Below are 24,109 nucleotides of genomic sequence, written 5' to 3'. Positions count from 1 at the left end.
AGTAGTCAGAGTATCAGCATTTTCTTGTGCCAGCTGCTTGAGTCTCAACTGCCACAGGGCACTGTGAAGTCAGATGACACCTGCACAGGTTGCTTCACAGGAAAGAAAAGACAGAGCTTAAGAAACCCCAAACTTGAAAAATGTGCAGGAAGCGTGTCTGCCATTTACTCTAGAGAGGGACAATATCTCTAACTTTGACTATAAGCAAACCTGCCCTTTGCTCCATGGCTCTGAGAGCCTATCTTCCAACAGTCTTTAAAAGCTAAGTTGGCCACGTGCAGTGGCTCACAACTGAAACCCCAGCATTTTGGAAGGTGGAGGTAGGTCGATCATGAGGTCAGGAGTTCAAGACTAGCCTGGCCAAGATGGTGAAACTCCATCTCTACTAAAAATACAAAAATTAGCCAGGCATAGTGGCAGCTGCCTGTAATCCCAGCTACTTAGGAGGCTGAGGCAGAGAATTGCTTGAACCCAGAAGGCAGAGGTTGCAGTGAGCCGAGATCACACCACTGCACTCCAGCCTGGGCAAAAGAGTGAGATCCAATCTCAAAAAAAAAAAAAAAAAAGAAGGTTAAGTTCAGAAAAAAAGGCAGACATCAGGAATCTGCTCATAAGAAATGCAGAAATCTAAGACCCATGGGTTTCCTATCAAGTTGTAACTAAAAATTGATGAATTTTATTGTTTATAAATTATAAATAAAACAAAATCTGCCCAGTACGGTACAGCCAAAATAAATGAATGCTTAATACCTCCAAAGACATGTACAAGAATTTTACAGAAGTTTATCCAAAAAAGATGAAAAATAAAATCAACCAAATATCCATTAACACTAGGACAAATTATGGTATTCAAGTTACTGAATCACAGCAATGAAAAAGAGTAACAGATGCATGCAACATGGATGAATCTCACATATACTACAGAATGAAAGAAATCAGAAAGGCTGGATGCAGTGGTTCACACCTGTAATGTCAGCACTTTGGGAAGCTGAGGGGAAGGACTGCTTGAGGCCAGGAGTTTGAGGCCAGTCTGAACAAAATAGACCCTGGCTCTACAAACATTTAAAAAGATAAAGATGGCAAGAAAGTATACTCTGCATGATTTCTTTCATAGGAAGTTCAAAAAGATGGGAAAGTCTACCACGTTTGGTGACAGAGGTCAGAGCAGTTTTTTGTGTGTGGGGGGAATAGTATAAAAGGGGACATTCTGGGGTGCTGACCATGTTCTGTATCTTGACCTGGACAGTGATAAACTCACTGAGCTGTACACTTATGAGTTCTGTTTTACAGTATATAAGTTGTACTTAGGAAAAAAAGGTAAAAAACAAACAAACCAAAAATTATCCCAATACCTTTCTTACATATTAGTGTTGGTAAAAATATAAAAACCAAAAAGGTATCAACATGGTGTTGTGAGACTAAGCAATGAAGGTATTGTTACACACTTCAGGCTATAGTGTAAACTGGCATAAGCTTCCCAATACATTGCATACTTTAAAAACTGTCAGTTTCATTGTTTGTAAATTAGACCTCAATTAGAAACAAAGAAAAAAGCCCTACCCAAATAAGGGAGAGAACCAGTTTGGCAATATCTGTCAAAATTACAACACATACATTTAAATCTAATGATTGTTTTATTTTATCCTATAGATATCAATAAAACAACACCATGTACAAAGTTATTCACTGCATTGCTTTTAATAGTAAAAGGTTCAAACAACCTAATTATGACAGGACACTAGTTAAATTATGGTATACCAAAACCATGTAAAAAAAAATGAGGAAGCTCTGTATGTACAGAAACATAAAGTTATCTAAAATACATTGTTAAAGTACAGAACAATGCATTGATATTATTTGTGGGCAAAGCAATATACAAGAAAGCAAAACACACATTCTTTTCTTTATATATGCATACAGTATCTCCAGGGGGATAAAAGTTCGAATACTGGCTGTGACTGGGTATTTAAGAGATCAAGGTGGAAGGGAGACTCTCCACCATATACTCTGTAGCCTTCCAATGTTGACCATGTGAATCTTTAGTACTTACGCAAAAAATAAATATAAATTTAAAAATACTTAACGTTGGCTAGGCGCAGTGGCTCATACCTGTAACCCCACGACTTTGGGAGGCCGAAATGGGTGGATAACCTGAGGTCAGGAGTTCGAGACCAGCCTGGCCAACATGGTGAAATCCCATCTCTACTCAAAATACAAAAATTAGCAAGATGTGGTAGCACACACCTGTGATCCCAGCTACTTACGAGGCTAAGACAAGAGAATCGCTTGAACCTGGGAGGTGGAGGTTGCAGTTAGCTAAGACTGCACCACTGCACTCCAGACTGGGCAACAGAGAGAGACTCTGTTTTAAATACAGTAATAATAAAATACTTAGGCTGGGCAGGTGGCTCATGCCTATAATCCAGGCAGTTTGGAAAGCCGAGGCGGGCAGATCATCTGAGGTCAGGAGTTCCAGACCATCCCGGCCTATATGATGAACCCCGTCTCTACTAAAAATACAAAAATTAGCTAGGCATGGTGGTGGGCACCTGTAATCCCAGCTACTCAGGAGGCTGAGGGAGGAGAATTGCTTGAACCCAGGAGGTAGAGGTTGCAAGGAGCAGAGATGGCCCCACTGCACTCCAGCCTGGGTGACAGAGTGAAACTCCATCTCAAAAAATAAAAATAAATAAATACTTAATGTTGAAAAACTAACTATTGGGTACTATGCTAATTAACTGGGTGACAGTTCAATCATACTCCAAACCTCAGCATCACATAATATACCCATGTAACCTGCACATGTACTCTCTGAATCTAAAATAAAAGCTAAAATTATTAAAGACAAAATACTTAATATGTCATTTTTTTCTCCTGAATAAAACTATTAACTCTTCTTGATGAGAAATGGTTCTATACTTGGAACACAATATTCTTTTATTAAATATACCTACTAACTTGACTTTATGCACTCCCTAACATGGTTTTGTTAAAACAAAATTTAAAAAAAATTTTTATATGTAACAGCTTTCCAGCACACCCAGCTAATTTTTAAAAAACTTTTCTGCTGCCCAGGCAGATCTCAAACTCCTGGCCTGAAACAATCTCCTTGGCCTCCCAAAGTGCTGGGATTATAGGTATAAGCCACTACACCAAGCCAAATGTACTATATTCTTGCAACAAAGCTGCTCTAAAACAAGAGGTCCATGAAAGAATTTACGATTACTTCAAAGCAACTAGATTTGTTTGAGTAGTACCATGGAATACAAATAAAGGTAACCAGACAAAGTAAACTTTCCTAATTTTTAAAAGATTGTCATGGAGAGGTGATGAAGAAACATCTATTACGGCACTTGATTTCATAGTCCAAATCTAAGCGATGAAGACACAGTAATACTATATAAAATATTATATGCAATACAGTTAACTTCATTTGGGGCTTATCTTGTTTAAAGAATTGACAGCACTTTGCTTATTTTTTCCCTTTTTTCCTTCTGTTGATCTAATATTTAACTTAAAATTCTATTAATAGCACTATCTCCTCACCTCTTGCAGAATTTTCTATGCATATATTATAACCATACATTGCATACACTAACCATCCTTGATATCTGCAGGTTACTTGAGACACTTCTATGAAGCCAAAACCTAACTAGTAACCATAAATACAGGAAAGATTAGCTCTGAGAATTAAATGCTGTAATCATTCCTCAACTATGGTAACTTAACATGGTAATGTGCTGAAAGGAGCTAGATGATGTGTGACAGGTATTGCTGCTTTTAATGTTAAAGAAACAAAGTTTATAAATGATTTACTCAAAATAGAACAAATTCAAGATTATCCCTATAGTTGTTCATTCTCATTTACTTTCATTTCCATAATTTTATCAAGTGGGAGAAAAAGCAGTAGAGTTACAATTGATAAATATTTAATGGTTGTGCTCTTTATAAATTATTTTTGTCACTTACGGATTGTGATTTTTTTTTTCATTTTCTAACTTAACCTAAGGATGGAATAAAAAGCATGAATATATTTGGATTTACAATGCATGTGAAGAAGAATGTCAATATAAACTGTATTACAATTGTAGAACAGTATATGAACTAAAATTGCCAAACAGAAGGCAAAATAATGATTGTTGAATGAATAAGTTGAGTGGGGATCAGGATGAGGAAAATTTCTATGTATCTGTCACAGCACAGCGTTACCGTGACTAAATGAAGATGGTAACACCTACACTAAATTAACTGATTATTAAATTAGTTTTTAAATTATCCACACATTCTGTTCTCTTCCATCAGTATCAATTATGAGTTCATAGGATACTATTTTATATTACACAAAATGTTTTCACATAAATTATTTCACTGTAGTCTCCTAATATTCTAAAGAATTAGGTGAGTGGGGCAGAGATTATTTATTGGAACTCTAAAAAAAAAAAAATTCAGACGAGACCAATTACTTACCCAAATCACAAAATTAGTAAGTGAAGGAGCAGGAATTTGAAGCTAAGTCCTCGGCTTCTAAATGTCATGATTTTTCCACTGAGTTTCACTGTAAAGACAGGAGAGTCTTTTTCAGAAGGCTGCCTTGTTAATTTTATTTTATGTGTACTTTTAAAATTCCTGTCTGCTCTTAGGCTTTTGGTTTTGCAGATATCCCACTTCAGGTATCTTCTGACCTTCAGAATAAAATAAACCCATAAACACTTGTATAAGAGTATTCAAATACCCTAGTGCTTTTTTTTTTTTTTTTTTTTTTTTTTTTTGGTGAGATAGAGTCTCACTCCCATCACCCAGGCTGGAGTGCAGTAGCACAATCACAGCTCACGGCAGCCTCAACTTCCTGGGTTCAGGTAATTCTCCCACCTCAGCCTCCCAAGTAGCTGGGACTACAGGTGGCACTATCAAGCCTACCTACTTTTTTTTTTTTTCACTTTTAGTAGAGATGGGGTTTCACCATGTTGCCCAGGCTGAGCTCAAGTGGATCTGCTCACCTCAGCCTCCCAAAGTGTTGGGATTACAGGCATGAGCCACAGTGCCCAGCCCTAGTGCTATGATTTGATATATACTTGCAAACATTATTGGCTCAACCACACCTAATGCAAACTTCCCTAATGTGTATGTAATGTCATAGAAACAGGAAAGGAACATTTATGACAGTTCTTACAATCACATGTTTTTTCTTCTACTAGCACTAAATTAAGCCTGCTAAATGTAACCAGAGATAAAAATTCATTTTAAGATTTGCTCACTTAAATTCTATCTTAAGTACTAGTGGCTCCTCTATGAAATACAAGTAAACTTCAAACTTAGGCAAGGTGCTGAATCTTCCATTTTTGTTTCATACACATTAAGCCTTTGATATAATTTAATAACACATAAGAATTTATAGGCCGGGTGCAGTGGCTCATGCCTATAATCCCAGCACTTTGGGAGGCCAACGCGGGTGGATCACGGGGTCAAGAGATCGAGACCATACTGGTCAACATGGTGAAACCCCGTCTCTACTAAAAATACAAAAAGAAAAAATTAGCTGGGCGTGGTGGCGCACGCCTGCAGTCCCAGCTACTTGGGAGGCTGAGGCAGGAGAACTGCTTGAACCCAGGAGGCGGAGGTTGCAGTGAGCCGAGATCGCGCCATTGCACTCCAGCCTGGGTAACAAGAGCAAAACTCCATCTCAAAAATAAGAAAAAAAAAAAAAGAATTTATAAAAATATTTTTAAAATACCTAATGAAAACAAATGGAAAAAATGCCATGTGAAAGTGGCACTATAATCCCACCAAGAGATAACTACTATGAACATTTTGGTGGATATTCTTGCAAAATTTCCTGGAAGTGTATTATATAACTTCATATTGTATAAATATTCACTTTCCTATTTTACAAAGATGGAATCATATAAGTGAGATATGTTTTCTAACTTTTTTCAGTTAACACTACATAGTGGACATCATCCTAATACATAAAGAATAATTCCTTGTAGCCTTTGCTCAAATTCACCTCCTCACAGAGATCTTCCCTAACCACGCTGTGTTGCTTATGCTCCTTTCCTGTTTGTTTTTTTCTACAATGCTTAACACCTTCTAAAATAGGCTGGCAAACATTTTCTGTAAAGGGCCAGATAATAAATATTTTAGGCTTTGCGGGCTTTAAGTTCTCTCTTACAATTAGTTAACTCCATTATTAAAGTACAAAAGTGGAGGGCGCGCTGGCTCATGCCTGTAATCCCAGCACTTTGGGTGGCTGAGATGGGTGGATCACAAAGTCAAGAGTTCAAGACCAGCCTGGCCAATATGGTGAAACCCTGTCTCTACTAAAAATACCAAAAAATTAACTGGGCGTGGTGGCGCATGCCTGTAATTCCAGCTACTTGGTAGGCTGAGGCAGGAGAATTGCTTGAACTCGGAAGGTGGAGGTTGCAGCAAGCCAAGATTGCACCATTGCACTCCAGCCTGGGCAACAGAGTGAGACTCTGTCTCACCAAAAAAAAAAAAAAAAAAAAAAAAAAAAAAAAAAAAAAATGCAAAAGCAGCCATACACAATATGTAAATAAGTGAGCATAGGTACATTCCCATAAAACTTTATCTACAAAATAGCTGTAAGCTGGATTTGGTTTATGGGCTATAGTCTGCCAACCCCTGTTCTAAATACAATATAATTAACTTAATTTTTTTGCTGTTAGTTATGGGCAGAATTGCTCCCCCAAAATAATATGTTGAAGTCCTAACCCCAGTACCACAAAATGTTGCCCTATGTGGAAATAAGGCCCTTACAGATTTAATTAGATGTTATAGTAGGCCTTTAGTACAATATGACTGTTGTCTTTAAAGAGACAGAGCCAGGAAGAATGCCATGTGACCAGAGACTAAAGCTGGAGTTATGTAGCTGTAAACAAAGGAATGTCAAGGACTGATGGCTACCACCAAAAGCTAAGAGAGGCAAAGGAAGATTCTATCCAGTCTCAAAAGGACTTCTAGCCTCCAAAACCTTGAGAGAATAGATTTGTCATTTTGAGCTACCCAGTTTGTGGTACGGGTTGAACATCCCAAATCTGAAAACAGAAATGCTCTAATTCCAAAACTTTTTGAGCTCTCACATTTTAGATTTCAGATTTTAGGATCTGGGATGCTCAACTGTAAGTATATAATGCAATTTAAAAGAAATCCAAAATCTAATATACTTCTGTCACTAAGTATTTCAGATAAGGGATACTGTAACAAAGGGATGCTCTATTATAGTAGCCCTAGGAAACTAACACATAGTTTGTGTCCCAAAATAGAAGGCAAGTGAAGAGCGGCATGGCTAGACCCCATGGCAGGTGTGTGCTTGGCTATATCTTCTTTGGTGATGTGTCTGTTCAAACATATTGATGAGCTGGGTTTCCTGTTTTCTCATTAATTTTCAAAGTTCTAAGAAGATGCTCTAGGTTTTATTAGAAAATAGATTTATGCATTATTTTCCTGTATGCTTATCTTTTCATTCTTTTAACAGTGTCTTTTGAAGAACAGGTAATTTAATTTTAAGAAAGTTCAGTTCATCAATTTGTGTTTTTGATGTACCTAAGAAGTCTTTGCCTAATCTAAAATCACGAAGGGCCCACCGTGGTAGCTCACACTTGTAAATCCCAGCACTTCAGGAGGCTGAAGTGGGTAGACTGCCTGAGCTCAGGAATTTGAGACCAGCCTGGGCAACATGGTGAAACTCTGTCTCTGCTGAAAAAAAAAAAATTAGCCAGGCATGTTAGTCCATGTCTGTAATCCCAGCTACACAGGAGGCTGAGGCAAAAGAACACTTTAACCCAGGAGGCAGAGGTTGCAGTAAGCCAAGATAGCACTCCAGCCTGGATGACAGAGCAAGACTCCCCCGCCCGCCCCCCACCACACCCACCGCCAACTCAAAAAATAAAAATAAAAAAAAAACCACAAAGGTTTCCTACAATTTTTATAGTTTCAGGGTCATTTAGGTCTCAATTATTTCAAGTTAATATTTATGTATGGTGTCAAACTGGAATTCAAGTTCATTTTGTATATATGAAAAATTGTTTCTAAACTATTTGTTGAAAAAACTATGCTTTCTCAAGTGAATTGCCTTTGTTAAAAATCAGTTGTTCACATAGGTGTGGGTCTATTTGGGTACTCTTAATTCCAGGGTGGGCAAGCTTTTCATGTAACAGCTAGGGGGTAAACATTTTAGGTTCTGTGGTCTCTATTGAAGCCACCAATCTACTGTTGTGACACAAAAGCAACCAAAGAAAATGCATAAACAAACAGAAGTGGCTGTGTTCTAACAGTACTTTATGAAAACAAAAGGTAGGTTGACTCCTACTCTATTTGTTCCACTGATTAATTTGCTTATTTATATGCTGCCACCACGCTATCTTGATGACTGTAGCCCAGGTGTCCCCAAACTTTTTACACAGGGGGCCAGTTCACTGTCCCTAAGACCGCTGGAGGGTGGCCACATACTGTGCTCCTCTCACTGACCACCAATGAAAGAGGTGCCCCTTCCTGAAGTGCAGCGGGGGGCCGAATAAATGGCCTCAGGGGGCCGCGTGCGGCCCACAGGACGTAGTTTAGGGACGCCTGCTGTAGCCTTATAAACCTTGAAATCAACATTCTGTGTACACTTAAAAAGCACTGCTGTTGCTGGTAGAGTGTTACATAAATGGCCATCACACGAATTTGGTTGACAGTGTTGTTCAAGTTTTCCATATCCTTACTGATTTTCTGTCTTCTTCTTTTATCATTGTTCAAAAAGGGATACTGGGCCGGGCGCGGTGGCTCAAGCCTGTAATCCCAGCACTTTGGGAGGCCGAGGCGGGTGGATCACGAGGTCAAGAGATCAAGACCATCCTGGTCAACATGGTGAAACCCCGTCTCTACTAAAAATACAAAAAATTAGCTGGGCATGGTGGCGTGTGCCTGTAATCCCAGCTACTCAGGAGGCTGAGGCAGGAGAATTGCCTGAACCCAGGAGGCGGAGGTTGCGGTGAGCCGAGATCGCGCCATTGCACTCCAGCCTGGGTAACAAGAGCGAAACTCCGTCTCAAAAAAAAAAAAAAAAAAAAAAAAAAAAAAAAAAAAGGGATACTGAAATCCCTGAATATAACTGTGGATTTATTTCTTCTTGCAGTTCCATCAGTTTTTGCCCTGTGTATTCTGAAACTATGTTATTTGGTAGATCTTTGATAAACTGACACTTTTTTCATAAGAAAATGCTGTTATTTACCCCGGATAATATTCTCTTCTCTGAAATCTCCTTTGATATTACTGTAGGCAATTCTATCTTCTTTTGATTAGTGTTACCATGGTATATCCTCTTCCAACCTTTTTTGTTTAATCTGTATGTTTCTTCATATTTAAATGGCATCTTCAGGGTGTAGGCAGCATGTGGATGTATCCAGTCTGATAATCTCTGCTTTTTAATTGGGTGTTTAGACTATTTACATTTAATATAATTTGTGATATGATTAGGTTTAAAGCTATTAGCTTCATATTTGTTTTCTACTTGACTGTTCTTTGTTTCTTTTCTGTACATATTTTTGTTAATTATTTTTTATTCTTTTCCTTGTTAATAAGCTGTAATTCTTTGTTTTCTTATTGGTTGCTTTAGGTTTATACTTGTACATCTTTAACTTTTCACAGTTTATCTTCAGGTAATACTATGCCACCTCATGCATAGTAAAGTATACACTAGTATAACTTCCATTTCTCCTCCTAGACCTTTGCGCTATTTTAACATACATTTTACTTTTGCATATATTAAAACTTCACATGGCTCAGAATGGTGGCTCCCACCTGTAATCCCATCACTCTGGGTGGCCAAGGCAAGAGGATCACTTGAGCCCAAAAGTTTAAGACCAGCTTGGGCAATATAGTAAGACCCCCGCCTCTACAGAAAATTAGAGGCTGTGGTGGTGCAGGATTGTTGTCCCGGCTACTCAGGAGGCTAAGGTGAAAGGACCACTTGAGCCTAGGAGGTTGAGGCTGCAGTGAGCCATGGTCACACTACTGCATTCCAGCCTGGATGACAGAGTGAGACTATCACATATTTACTCATGTGGTTGCCAATCTAGAGCTTTTAATTCCTTTCTATAGATCTGTATTTCTATCCAGTATCATTTTACTTGGGCTTGAAAGATTGCCTTTAACATTTTTTTGTAGTGTGGGTAGAGAAAATAAGCAGATTTGAAAACAAAATCAAAGTGTGAATGCTAGCAAGTATTTAGCCTAAAATAACAAGCACAGTTCAAAATGAGAAAAGATACTACGAATTACTATATTAACAGATCAAAGAAAAATGACAAGGTAATTCCAACAGATGTTTGAAAAGCATATGATAACATTCAACAACTATTCATTTAAAACTTAAAAATAACAACAAAGTGTCTGAAAACTAAGACTGAAAGACACCATCCTTACCTTGGTAAAGGATAAGAAAAAAGAGCAGGGATTCTGGAACTAGATTGCTTGTGTTCAAATTTTAGCCCCTATATTTTTTGTAAAACACCTTAGGCAAGTTTTTAAATAGCCTTCACTTTTACTTCCCCTATCTATAAAAATGGGGTACCACCACCAGCACCTATGTTATGATGATTAAATAACTAAAAATACAGGAATGTGCTTAGAATCATTTGGCTCACTGTAACTACTCAATAAAAGGTAACAGCTGTTACTATTAGCACAGCTCTTGCTGTTGCTGCCACAAGTACTACTATAAGAAACCTATAACAAGTATCTACAGGTTTAAAGGTAAAAATCAGAAGCATTCCTATTAAAGTCAGGATTCAGACAAGATGTTTGGAGTCATCACTTACTCACCACTGCTCTAAAGGGCTTAAGCAAAAGTAAGATCTAAAAATGGAAAACAAATTGTGGATTATTTCATCTATCAAGAAAGAGTGAGAATCACATGGCAAACTACTAGGATTATTGAGAATTTAACATAGAAGTCATACAAAACATCATCAAAAATAATAGGACTATTCAGAGTTTAATATAATAGTCAAACAAAATATCACCAAAAAATAGCTCTCTAGCTGGCACAGTGGCTCACGCCTACAATCTCAGCACTTTGGGAGGCCGAGGTGGGCAGATCACCTGAAGTCGGGAGTTCAAGATCAGCCTGATCAACATAGAGAAACACCATCTCTACTAAAAATGCAAAATTAGCTGGGCATGGTGGCACATGCCTGTAATCCCAGCTACTCGGGAGGCTGAGGTAGGAGAATTGCTTGAACCCAGGAGGTGGAGGTTATGGTGAACTGAGATCACTCCATTGCACTCCAAACTGGGCAACAAGAGCAAAACTCTGACTCAAAAAAAAAAAAAAAAAAAATAGCTCTCCTAAATACCAGTAATAAATAATTAGAAAATATAACAGAAGGCTGGCTGCAGTGGCTCATGCCTGTAATCCCAGCACTTTGGGAGGCTGAGGAGGGTGGATCACGAGGTCAAGAGATCGAGATCATCCTGGTTACATGGTGAAACCCTGTCTCTACTAAAAATACAAAAATTAGCTGGGCATGGTGGCATGCGCTTATAGTCTCAGCTACTCAGGAGGCTGAGGCAGGAGAATTGCTTGAACCCGGGAGGCAGAGGTTGTGGTGAGCCGAGATCACACCACTGCACTCCAGCCTGGGTAACAAGAGTGAAACTCCGTCTCAAAAAAAAAAAAAAAATTTTTTTTTAAAGTAGATGGGCGTGGTGGCGCATGCCTGTAACCCTAGCTACTCAGGAAGCTGAGGTGGGAGGATGACTTGAGCCCAAGTTATAGAAACTGCAGTAAGCTGAGAAGCTGAGATCGTGCCACGGCACTCCAACCTGGATGAGAGGGGAAAAAAAACAAGAAAGCAAATGTAATGAAAAAACCCTACTCACAATAGTACCAAAAACTATAATACATCTAGGAAAAATTTAGTCAAAACTATGTGAGAATTTTATGGAGAAAACTGCAATATCCTATTAAATGATACATTACTAGGATCTGAATACCATGAAATGGAAAAAAAAAAAACCTAATATAGTACAGATGTTAATTCTTCACAATTTTTTTTTTCCTGAGACAGTCTCACTCTGTCACCCAGGTTGGAGTACAGTGGCACCATCTCAGCTCACTGCAACCTCCGCCACCCAAGCTCAAGCAATCCTCCTACCTCACACTCCCAAATATCTGGGACTACAGGCATGTGCCATCATGCCTGTCTAACTTTTTGTACTTTTGGTAGAGACAGGGTTTCACTATGTTGCCCAGGATGGTCTCGAACTCTTAAGATCAAGCAATCCACCCACCTTGGCCTCCCAAAGTGCTGGGATTATAGGCATAAGCCACCACGCCAGCCCTCTTCACAAATTAATATACAAATTATACAAATATAAAAACACAATTTTAATCCAAATGGCAAAGTAGCTTATTATAAAACTTTAAAAGCCAATTTAAAATTTCATATACAGCATCGAATAGCCAAAAGCCAATTTTCAAAGAGAAGAACTGAAGAGAAGAATACTTGTTTTACCACCTATTAAGATAGTCTAGGCTGGGTACTGTGGCTCACGCCTGTTAATTCCAGCACTTTGGGAGGCCGAGGTGAGTGGATACCAAAGTCAGGAGTTTAAGACCATTCTGGCCAACATAGCGAAACACAATCTCCACTAAAAATACAAAGTTAGCTGGGTATGATGGCGTGCACTTATAATCCCAGCTACTCGGGAGGCTGAAGTAGGAGAATCAGGTGAACCCAGGGGGAAGAGGTTGCAGTGGGCCCAGATCGCGCCACAGTACTCCAGCCTGAGTGACAGTGCGAGACTCCATCTCAAAAAAAAAAAAAAGACAGTCTAAAGGTAGAGTAAACATAGCAATGGTTGGCAAACGAATAGACAATTAAATCAATGGTACAAAACAGACTCAAATGTATATAAGAATTTAAAATCTGATTTTTTAAAAGGTTGCTCATTGGCTAGGAAAATAAAGGACTATTCAATAAATAGTATTGGGACAAGTGGCTCCATAAGCAACAACAAAAAACAATTCAATTTCATGAGACAAAAAGACACACACATCCGGGTGCGGTAGCTCAAGCCTGTAACCCCAGGAGGGGTTTGGGAGGCCGAGGTGGGTGGATCACGAGGTCAAGAGATCAAGACCATCCTGGTCAACATGGTGAAACCCTGTCTCTACTAAAAATACAAAAAATTAGCTGGGCATGGTGGCGCGTGCCTGTAATCCCAGCTACTCAGGAGGCTGAGGCAGGAGAATTGCCTGAACTCAGGAGGCGGAGTTTGCGGTGAGCCAAGAACGCGCCATTGCACTCCAGCCTAGGTAACAAGAGCGAAACTCTGTCTCCCAAAAAAAAAAAAAAAGACACACACACATGCAAGTGCACATGCATGTATAAGCATACACTCTCTCTCCAGATTAAGGACCTGAATGCAAAAGCAAAATTATAAGCACACTGAAAAACATAGAATATGCGACCTTAGAGAGGGCCTTTTACAAGTGGGTATTGACTATTTTAGCCAAATGAAAAGGTTTACAGAGTACTTTGATGAAAATCCATGTTCTTACCATTGCTACTTTTTTTTTTTTTTTTTTTTGAGAAGGAGTTTCACTCTTGTTACCCAGGCTAGAGTGCAATGGCGCGATCTCGGCTCACCGCAACCTCCGCCTCCTGGGTTCAGGCAATTCTCCTGCCTCAGCCTCCTGAGTAGCTGGGATTACAGGCACGCGCCACCATGCCCAGTTAATTTTTTTTGTATTTTTAGTAGAGACGGGGTTTCACCATGTTGACCAGGTTGGTCTCGATCTCTCGACCTTGTGATCCACCCGCCTCGGCCTCCCAAAGTGCTGGGATTACAGGCTTGAGCCACCGCACCCGGCCTTACCATTGCTTAAGAAATAAAAGATCAAGCTTTTATTCAATTTTTATTCTGTTACAAATATAATTGAAGCCATATAAATAGTTCTTGCCCTTCAGAAGTCCGAAGTTCACAGACATAGAATATGCACGAAGTGCCAGGGGAGCACAGAAAATACCCAATTCAGACAGAAGCCAGGAGTACCCAGTCATAAAATAAGGGTGGGGGTTTCCTAGACAGAGAAAATAGCACACGCATGAGCTATACATCATCTTTGACTCTAATTGTCAAGTGAAGATTATCAATGGCAAAATCCCAGAGCATTCCGGTCTAACCATAGCTATGCTATCTGAAACATAGTTCTGATGAACTCACTTTGCACTGGGGGATGGGGTTGAGGGTAATATATAACACAGAACAAAACAAGATTGTGCAGATCAATCAACCTTAGCGCAGAGGGTAAAACTGATTACTTTAAAAAAAAATGAAAATTTGGAGGCAGAACATTCCAATTTTAACAGGGCAACAGATTTACAGTGCTGAAAGGAATGAATCTCCTGCTCTGGATACGTATACACAAAACTTTAAAATAATAATCTATATACTATAGCCATATTTCAACCGATACAGCTCTCTTATTCATGATCAATTAGCTAATCTCTTATTAAATCTTAACAAGATATACTAGATAGCAACAGAGTAAAAAAAGAAGAGATTGTAGCTATTTTGACTATATCGCATGTGTTTCTGAAGCCTTTCACATACTTTCTATGTATCCAGATAATGCAGTTGAAGTCTTTACTTTATCCTCTTTCTTATCTCCTTTGCTGAATTCTCTGCTAGCTTTTATCTCCTGGCTATGAAAGTACCCAAAGAGAAAGTACTGGGCATAGACTTTTCTTTTTAAATACCAACTTCTTTGAAGACATATGACTTTAACTATTATCTTCAAACAAAATAATTTCAATAATTCTGGCTTGGATTTTTCTTTTAATTTCAGTTACATTTCATATTCTTAGATATTCCCTGATTCATAACGATTTAAGAAGTCTAAAAACAGTACACACATATATACATGCTCATGAACACATACACACATAAATGCACATCCACTTTTTAAAAAGTCACAGGGACTTACCGTTTTTCCTTATCTACCAACAACTCATCCTCTTAAATTGCCTAAGTCAATGGAGTCCATCATTTCTCTCATTTACCCAGTACATTTTAGCTTTTCTCAGTTATAAATCTTATCCCGTCTTCTTTCCTATAATGTCTTTCCCACCTGTCTCTTCTTTTTACCCTCTACCACAAACTAACCTAATCTGGACATCAATCACCACAATAATTTTAAGTGTTCCTGCTTCCAGTCTCTTTCCTCCCTCCCAAGCGTTCTGAACACTGTTGGTGGATCACCCTCTCTAAAAAACTTCAAATCCGCCATTCTTTTCCTCAACAGCTTTTTAAAAGGTGAATAATAATGCCAAATATTTTAACTATTTAAGAACCTAAAATTTTGGCCTTGGTGTGCCTATCCAAACTATCTTTTCCAATATTCAAGTTTCTCTATTCTTAAAAAAAAAATTCCTTTCTTCAGACTTCTCTCTCAAGCTACTCTACTTCTGTACTTCTAGAGAGAACTGCTTGCAGTTGGAAGTAATCTGGCTAGTACTCCAATCATGCTGAAATTATTTTTGTAGTTTCCAAATTGCAAAGCAAATGTTTAAGCTCCTCATTTTGCTTGACCACACCATGCCATTCATAATTCAGTCTTATCTTTCATCACTCCCTACTAACCATCCCTACAGTCTCAGGAAACCACTAGACTTCCTCTAACATACCTTGTTCTTTCAGTTTGTGCTTCTACATATGTTATTCCTTGCCTCTACAATGCCTTTCCTGACTCTGCTGTGCACTACAAACTGCTTATGAAATATCATCTCTTCTATGGAATTTCCCCCCACTTCACAAACATCTTTGCTGTCTGTGTACTCTTTCATGCTTCACTAACAGGATTCAGAACACTGCACAATAATTGTTTCACATATCTTGATATTCTCAGAATCTAACATAGTTTGAGGCACCTAGTGGACGATTAAGGGTGGGTTTTTAAAGACCTTCTGGTATGATCTTATTATTCTATCTACTCACGATTACTCAAGTATAGTGTATGAAGAGGCAGTATGTATCATGGTTAAGAGCTCAGATGCTAAAGCCAGGCTGTCTATCTATGAACTTTAGATCTACCACATAGCTCTGCAAATTAATTAACCTTCTTGCGCCTGGATTTCCCCATGTGTAAAAAAAAAGGATTATTACCCTATCATTACTAGATCTACTTTATAATACTATGAGGATTCTATATTCTCTATTCCATATTATGTCCTCTATTCTCTATTATGAATGGGCTCCCTTCATTTTTCCCTTTATCCAAATCTTACCCAGGTTTCAAGGCCAACTTCTGGTAAATCCTTTACTCATTCCAATCCTTCATTCCCTAATTTTAATATCTACAGCATTTTCTGCATCACTCTGCATTTAATTAAAACTGCTTTACATCCTTGTAGTTTTTCTCATATAAGTTTGTCGATCCAATCGTTATAAAGTCTTTGAAGATCCTGATGACACCTCCTGCACCTTTGTGAGTTCCTGTTGCTTAGTATTTGCTGTGTAAAATAATAAAGCACAATAGGAACCTCAACGCTGATCATTCTGCCTTTGCAATCAAAGAAAGGGAGAAGGCTGTGAGAACATTCCATGCTTCTCTAGGAGCCAAGCTGCAAATGTATTAGGGCAAGGGAATTCTGACTCCCATTAAAATTAACAGCTCTGACATGAGGCAGGGGGAAATCCTCCCTGCCACTGTAGAGGATTTATGGGTAGCCCTTAAGTTCCCAAACCAAATTGTAGCACTGGGTGTTGTTTGTTGTTGTTGTCGTTGTTGTTGTTGTTTTATGAGAAATGACATAATGATTGAGAGCACGGGATTTGGAGTCATACACAGATCTGGGTTTCAGAGGGACTCCCAAGTCTGTATCCTTCTCTATAAAGTGGACATTTTAACACCTACTTCACAGGTATTTAACATTCACCGGTATTTAACATTCACTCTAACAAAACTGAAATGCAAAGCCTTGGAAACAAATTTAAATAAATAATACTGCAATTCACAAATAAAAGTGAGAACAGGCTGGGCGTGGTGGCTCAAGCCTGTAATCCCAGCACTTTGGGAGGCCAAGGCGGGCGGATCACGAGGTCAAGAGATCGAGACCATCCTGGTCAACATGGTGAAACCCCCGTCTCTACCAAAAATACAAAAAACTAGCTGGGCATGGTGGCACGTGCCTGTAATCCCAGCTACTCAGGAGGCTGAGGCAGTAGAATTGCCTGAACCCAGGAGGCGGAGGTTGCGGTGAGCCGAGATCGAGCCATTGCATTCCAGCCTGGGTAACAAGAGTGAAACTCTGTCTCAAAACTCAAAAAAAAAAAAAAAAAAAAAGTGAGAACAACATTTTTAGTTAATAAGAATATAATAAATGTGGTGGCGGTATTTATAATAGTCTAAATTGCCTGTGAGAAAATTAAACTAGTATTGTCAATAAGACATACTTAAGATGAGGGAAAAATCCCACCACAAAAGTTTGTCCTTTTTGACACTTTCTCCTTCCGGTTTTTTGTTTGTTTGTTTGTTTGTTTCCTGAGGCGGAGTCTGGCTCTGTCACCCAGGCTGGAGTACCGTGGCGCGATCTCGGCTTACCGTAACCTACGCCTCCCGGGTTCAAGTGATTTTTCTGCCTCAGCCTCCCGAGTAGCTGGAACTACTACAAGCGCGTGTGTGCCACCACGCAGGGCTAGTTTTTGGTATTTTTAGTAGAGATAGGGTTTCACCTTGTTAGCAAGGATGGTCTCCATCTCCTAACCTCGTGATCCGCCCGCCTCGGCCTCCTAAAGTGCTGGGATTACACGTGTGAGGCACCGCGCCCGGCCAGTATTTTTCTTTCACTTAATATTTTTTTAAAAATGTTCAAGATTATCCCCAAAGGGAAATAGGTTAAAAGCACAATTTAATAGCAAATTGGTTCTGTAAGTTCATAGTTCAAAAATACTTCCAAGTAGGAATTGACAATTTAAGAAATTAACATAATGGCTAACAGCTGAGCTGATGATCGGAGTAATTTCAATTAAGAGTTGTTCCAACTTGAAGCTGGCAGTCACACTCAGTCTAAAGGGTTTGTTTACAGCACTGACAAAACTACCCCAATCTTTCAGAAAATTCACCCTGGCATGCTAATAACTAGTTATTTTAAGGCAGTATAATTGTTGAAATACTTCACGAACTAAGCCAAAATGCGTTTCCTTCTGAAGGCAAAAAAAGTGACAAGTCTTATTTTTGACCTGTGATTTTTTTTTTTTTTTTTTTTCAGTTTCGGATTATGAAATAAAACGCTGTTCATCCACTGAAGACATAATCGCTGCCTGGACTATCTTCAAGCTTAAGGGAGGAGGTAAAATTGTAAAAACAGATTTGTTCTCCTCGGGATACAGTAGGATGTGGGATTAGTTAGGAATGCTAAGTATTCATAGAAGAGATCAAAAGAAAGAAAGAAACGTTAATGTTTACAAGCACTGTGAACTTTCAGCAATGTTGAAACCTTACGATTTAAAGATGAAAATACAGCTTTTGAGGAGGGAAATCCACCTCAGGGTAGAGAATGAAGAGTCAAGTGCGGACCGAACAGAATTTCAGGCGAGATGGAAAGGGGACTGACTGCGGGAGCTACGATCCTGAAGGGCGTTCTGCGGGGCGGGCTACGAGGGGTGCGTGCGCGCGCGTGGGTGAGGTTTGTACTCAGGGCTGAGATAATCGAGGTGACAAAGTTGTGGAAGTAGAATTCGGAGGTGCGGGAGCAGGGAGGGGACGGAATGTGGGGATTTCCAGGCTGCGCTGCCAAGTTCCGGGCGCTGCTCTCAGGGGGAAGGGAGGTCTCCACGAGTGCCAGAGAGTCCGTCCGCAACCACCCACCCTCTCCCCGCCACTACGCGGCCCAACAGCCGGCCCCTCCTCACCTCAGGCCGCGCCGCCTCGATCCTCCGCCTCTCTCCAGCACACGAACCCCTCGGCGCCAGGCTGGGCCAGACTCTTCGGCCTGGCAGGCGAGGCCCCCGGTTCAGCTGCGCCGAGGCAGCCCAGCGCGGCTCCGCCGGCCTTTCGGCTGCTCGCCCCGGCTTCGGAACGCTGGCGGTTCCTACGCCGCAGAGGTAGCGCACCGCCCCAGTCCCGCGGCGGGGCGCGGCGCCTCCAATCCCACCCCGCAGTGCCTCCCGCTGCGCCCCGCCCCCGACCAGGACCTAGGCGCTGATTGGCCCCTGCGAGACCCTTTGCGCCAAGGCATTGGTCCAGCGGCCACCCGTCGACGAGAGGGCGGGACTCCGGGGGGTAGCGATTCCCGTAACGCGGCTCCCCGCGTCCCGGATTCCGGTGGCTGCGCCCGCGTCTCCTCTCCTAGACGAAATCGAAGGGTTCCCCCCACCTCCCCTCTGTGGGCGGAAGGAGCGGAATGTTCCATTTTTCCGTGGAATAACGGGGTCATGAACTGAAGCCCGGGTTGCCCGCTGCCCCCGCCCTCCCTTCTCGCCTGGGCGCCTTCGGCCTCTCTTCGCGGCCTTCCCCTTGGTACTCAGCTGCGAGGGACCGCCTGGCTCCCTTGGGGACGGGGGAGGCATGGGAGCCTCTTGGGGAAAGTGAAGAGCTCGGTGGCCGTGACTCCACACGAGGCTGCGACAGATTGTGGCGGCGGCTTCGCTTCAGGTTTTATGTAAACGAAGCTTGCCACAGTGTTTTTTTAAATTAGTAAATGAATTTGGGTGCGATTGATGAGTGAACCCCAGAGCTGTTGGCCCGCCAAGCGGCTAGGGTTTCTCCGCAGCTTGTACCTCCCCGTTTGTGGTTTAAAATATATGTATATACCGGGTAAAACCTATTCATCTCCCCTCCTCTGCCCGCCTCCGTTCCCCACTTTCCCTCGGAAAACGGACCTAAAGGCTCTTGATGTTTGTTTTTCCCCAAAGCAAGATGAGAAGAGTTAGAAGATAAGGCATGTGCGTGGGGAGGGTGTGTGTGTCTGCTAAAGTAAAGAAACACCCAAAGTAGAAGCTTTTGTGGAAGAATGAGAGGATATAGGAAGGCAATAATGGTTAATGAACTTAAATTATATCTATAAATTAACAATTATAAGGTTCTTCATTATACTGAGGATTCAGATAGAATAAAATGTAAATCGAATTACAGTCTCTTAGTTGTTGATCCAATAATTTATAAAAACGCAAAGTGGGCCTGCTAACCGAGTCCTAGGCAAACTAGATAGTGTTGCAGCTAATGTGTTCAGCTCTTGCTGCTCACCTACAGATCGTGACCAGATTGTATTCTAGCTTTGCCATTAATAGGGGTGTTTATTTTAAAACAAACTTTTATAAAAATATGTTAAATTGAAATTTTTGTATAGATCCAGGAAACTTGATTTTTTTTTTTTTTTTTTTATTCAGAGTCTCACTCTGTCACCCAGGCTGGAGTGCAATGGCTGAATCGTGACTCACTGCCGCCTCAAATTCCTGGGCTCAAGCAGTCTTCCCACCTCAACCTCCCAAGTAGATCAGACTATCGGTGCCCCCTACCATGCCTGGCCAATTTTTAAAATTTTTGGAGAGACAAGAGTTTGGTATGCCACCCAAGCTGGTCTTGAACTCCTGGCAGCAAATGATCCTCCGGCCTTGGTGGCCTCCCAAAGTGCTGAGATAATAGATGTGATGTAAAGGTGTATTTAGGGGAAATGTGTAGTGGTTAAATGTACTCTCTGGTCTAGATTGGCTAGATTTAAAGGCTGATGCTGCTATTTCCCATCTCTGTGTCTTTGGGCAAGTCTTTGTAAGTCTCTTCATCTGCAAAGTGAGAATAACAATACCAACCTAATGGAATTGTTGCAATTGCTAAATGAGTTAAAATACATAAGTGCTTGGCACATAGTAAGTACTCAGTATCAGCTAAAATCATTGTTGAATGTCTACTCAGTCAACGCTTCTGAAATCTTTTAGTATCACAACATATATTAAAAATGACATTTCACTGGACAGAGGAGGGCAGGTACACAGAAGGGGATTGATACCTAACAATACACCAGCCTGCCTTGGCACTGTTAGGAAAACAAATGACTGAGTTAGTGCTTTTATGGATGTCTTTTTACTGGCTCAGCTCAGGTCCTACTCCAAAGAAACTCACATTTTGTGGGGGTGATTAAAGTCTGAGGCCAAAAGGATGAATCAATATTGGAGAAAGATTTTTCAGAACGACAGGACAGGAGACCTCTGCTGTGCTGGAATTACATGACTTTGCAGACACCTCTATAGAGTATTGGCCTTGAAATGACCAATTTCAGATTAAGAATTTGTTACTAGAAAACCTTGTCAAAGTGCAAAGGTAAGTAGGGGAAAGTGACATACTAATGGAGAACTCTCCATTAATGTCCTGGGACTATTTGGGATTTTAGATGTGTCAAGAACAGGCCAGGCAGCAGTGGCTTATACCTTTAATCTCAGCACTTTGGGAGGCTGAGGCGGGCAGATCACTTGAGGCCAGGAGGTTGAGACCAGCCTGGCCAACATGGCGAAACCCCGACTCTACTAAAAATACAAAAATTAGCCAGGCATGGTGGTGGGTGCCTGTAATCCCAGTTACTCCAGAGGCTGAGGTACGAGAATCACTTGAACCCAGGAGGCAGAGGTTGTACTAAAGCAAGATCCATGCCACTGCACTCCAGCCTAGGTAACAAAGACTCCCTTTCAAAAAAAAGAAAAAAAATAGCAGAGATTGGGGAACCTGTACAGTGAGAGGGTAACATGAAGGCACCGAAATTACCTGGGAGTAAGTGAGCAAAGCTTAGGAAATCATGCCATGGAACAAAGGTGATAAATGTCAAAGACAAAGTTTGCCTACATTTCTATTTCTTTTTTTTTTTTTTTTTTTTTTTGAGACGGAGTTTCGCTCTTGTTACCCAGGCTGGAGTGCAATGGCGCGATCTCGGCTCACCGCAACCTCCGCCTCCTGGGCTCAGGCAATTCTCCTGCCTCAGCCTCCTGAGTAGGTGGGATTACAGGCACGTGCCACCATGCCCAGCTAATTTTTTTGTATTTTTAGTAGAGACGGGGTTTCACCATGTTGACCAGGATGGTCTCGATCTCTCGACCTTGTGATCCACCCGCCTCGGCCTCCCAAAGTGCTGGGATTACAGGCTTGAGCCACCGCGCCCGGCCACATTTCTATTTCTTTAAATCTGGCCCTCAGTAGGATATCCCTTTACTTCTTTGTCTCTGCCCAGTTATGTTTCTGAAACTCTGTGTCAGCCATGGAATTATCCTCATGTTCTGCATCAACTTAATGACTTCAGCATCCATGTTCATGACTCATTAGTACTCTGACCTCATAATTTATCATCCTTTTATTTTCCAATCACGTTCAACTTCACTCTGTATCAGCAACTCACAGATGGAGCCACACCTTCAACCTAGTCATTGATGAAATTACTTCCCCTTCAAAATGTTGGATTGTGAGTTTCCCTCTCTGTACCTACAGACCCCTACCCCCCTCTACCTCTATTTTGTGGTCACTTCCATTGAATCTGCAATTTGTCCTCACTGTGACAGCTAGTCTTTCTACTCATAGTTTATAACCCGTTTCCTATCCTTTTATCTCAAGCCTCAGCCTCCTGAGTAGCTGGGATTACAGGCATGCGCCACCACGCCTGGCTAATTTTTGTATTATTAGTAGACACAGGGTTTCTACATGTTGATCAGGCTGGACTCGATTTCCTGAATTCCCAACCTCAGGTGTTCCGCCCACCTTGGCCTCCCAAAGTGTTGGGATTACAGGCGTGAGCCACTGTCCAGCCAAGAACCTTTTTTTTTTTTTTTTTTTTTTTTTAATGAGACGGAGTTTCACTCTTGTTACCCAGGCTGGAGTGCAGTGGCACGATCTTGGCTCACCACAACCTCCGCCTCCTGGGTTCAAGCAATTCTCCTGCCTCAGCCTCCTGAGTAGCTGGGATTACAGGCACACACCACCATGCCCAGCTAACTTTTTGTATTTTCAGTAGAGACGGGGTTTCACCTTGTTGACCAGGATGGTCTCGATCTCTTGACCTCGTGATCCACCCGCCTCGGCCTCCCAAAGTGCTGGGATTACAGGCTTGAGCCACCGCGCCCTGCCAAGAACCCTTTTATCAACCATTTTAACTGCACTCTCTCTAATATCTTCAATTCTCTTGACCTTCACTTATGTTTACCTTATCAGGCCATTTCCTAACAATTTCCTTTTTCCTTGAGGTATCAGCCACACCCTAAGATTTATTTTTAGTACACAATTTTGTTTTACTATTCCATGGAAAAATCGAGACCATCATTTGTGAGCATCCTTAACTTTCCAACTTAGGAGACAAATATATCTATATCTTCCTTCTCTTTGCACTGTTCCTCAGAGGAAGGAAGGCCCCTTTTATTTTTCTTTATTTATTTTTGAGACAGAGTCTCACTCTGTTACCCAGGCTGGAGTGCAGTGGAGTGCACGATCTCAGCTCACCCAAACTTCCACCTCCCAGGTTCAAGCAATTCTCCTGCCTCAGCCTCCCAAGTAGCTGGGCCTACAGCCACACCACCCCCATGCCCAGCTAATTTTTTTCTATTTTTAGTAGAGACCCGGTTTCACCATGTTAGCCAGGAAGGTCTCAAACTCCCAACCTCAGGTGATCTGCCCACCTCAGCCTCCCAAAGTGCTGGGCTTACAGGTGTGAGCAACCGCACCCGTACCCCCTCCCCTTTTACTGAGATGGAGTTTTTGCTCTTGTTGCTGAGGCTGGAGAGTAATGGCACAATCACGGCTCACTGCAACCTCTGCCTCCCGGGTTCAAACGATTCTCCTGCCTCAGCCTCCCGAGTAGCTGGGATTATAGGCATGCACTACCATGCCCTGCTAATTTTGTATTTTCAATAGAGATGGGGTTTCTCCCTGTTGGCCAGGCTGGTTTCAAACTCCCAACCTCAGGTGATCCACCTGCCTTGGCCTCCCAAAGTGCTGGAATTACAGGCTTAAGCCACCATGCCCGGCCCCCTTTCCTTTTAAAAGGTTAATTCCTCCTCCTCTGTTCTTGGCATTACTAATAAGTTTAGTCTCCTAATTTCATACTTTTCATTAATAGCACTAAATGTCTTC

At 41.2% G+C, this 24,109-nt stretch overlaps 1 protein-coding gene across 3 annotated transcripts in view; it reads right to left on the bottom strand.

Annotated features, from left to right (window-relative positions):
* IL6ST (interleukin 6 cytokine family signal transducer) overlaps positions 1-19,130 on the bottom strand; it is a 73,520-nt gene extending 54,390 nt beyond the window's left edge. For all 3 annotated transcript variants that reach the window (XM_074385815.1, XM_074385812.1, XM_003925841.4), the window contains exons 1-2: positions 18,922-19,130; positions 4,468-4,555 (exon numbers count right to left, since the gene is read on the bottom strand). The gene's annotated coding sequence lies outside the window, so the exon portion shown is untranslated. The remainder of the gene's footprint in view (positions 1-4,467; positions 4,556-18,921) is intronic.
* Between the last annotated feature and the right edge of the window lie 4,979 nt (positions 19,131-24,109).

The sequence above is a fragment of the Saimiri boliviensis genome, chromosome 1 (genome assembly GCF_048565385.1).
Source record: "Saimiri boliviensis isolate mSaiBol1 chromosome 1, mSaiBol1.pri, whole genome shotgun sequence".
In the NCBI taxonomy this organism is placed as follows: domain Eukaryota; kingdom Metazoa; phylum Chordata; class Mammalia; order Primates; family Cebidae; genus Saimiri; species Saimiri boliviensis.
Note: the sequence above shows the minus strand (reverse complement) of the source record. Positions and strands in the feature narration are given on the sequence as shown.